The sequence below is a fragment of the Triticum aestivum genome, chromosome 6D (genome assembly GCF_018294505.1).
Source record: "Triticum aestivum cultivar Chinese Spring chromosome 6D, IWGSC CS RefSeq v2.1, whole genome shotgun sequence".
NCBI classification, from domain to species: domain Eukaryota; kingdom Viridiplantae; phylum Streptophyta; class Magnoliopsida; order Poales; family Poaceae; genus Triticum; species Triticum aestivum.
Window position 1 is genome coordinate 303,947,632 of NC_057811.1, and position 781 is coordinate 303,948,412.

The following is a 781-nucleotide window of genomic DNA, read 5'->3' on the forward strand; positions in this document are numbered from 1 at the left end:
ATTTTTTTTCTTGTATATAAAATAACTCGTGCACTAATATTTACTTCACTGAAAGATTTTTCACTTTGAAGGGAAATAGTTTTTGTTCCATCATCTATTAATAATATAACAATAATAATTCATTATATGGCAATGAGTTGAGAAATCTGGCACTACATTATTTAAATGACACATAAAAAGCATAATGTACTAACTAATAAGACTACTAGTGAGAATTGAGATTATACACAATTATAGTAGAGAAGATGCTATCTATGCTCTAAACCTAAACTAAAGTAAACCTAAACTAAACCAAACCTAAAATAAACCTAAACTAAACTTAAAATACAGAAACAAAAACAGAAAAAAAACAAGAGATCTCACCGGGTGGAGGAGGGGGCACCGGAGGGGTGGGGCGGCCGCGGTGGTGGAGGAGAGGGGCGCCGGGGCGGCCGGGTGGAGGAGGGGGCGCCGGAGTGGCAGGGAGGCCATGGGTCTTCTTCTTCTTCTTCTTTCTCCTCCTCCTCCTCCTCCTCCTCCTCTTCTTCTTCTTCTTCTTCTTCTTCTTCCCCCTTCTACTTAACCTAAACCTAAACTAAAAACCTAAACTAATTAAAACTAAACTATTTAAACTAATTAAACCTAAACTAATTAAACTAAATAACCTAAACTAATTAATTCTAAACTGAAAAAACTTAAACTAAAAAACCTTATCTAAACAGAAAAGAAAAACAAAAAAACAGAAAAAAATGGCAGGGGCTCACTGTGGGGGGCGGCGACGGGTCGGGGAGGGTGCGGCGAC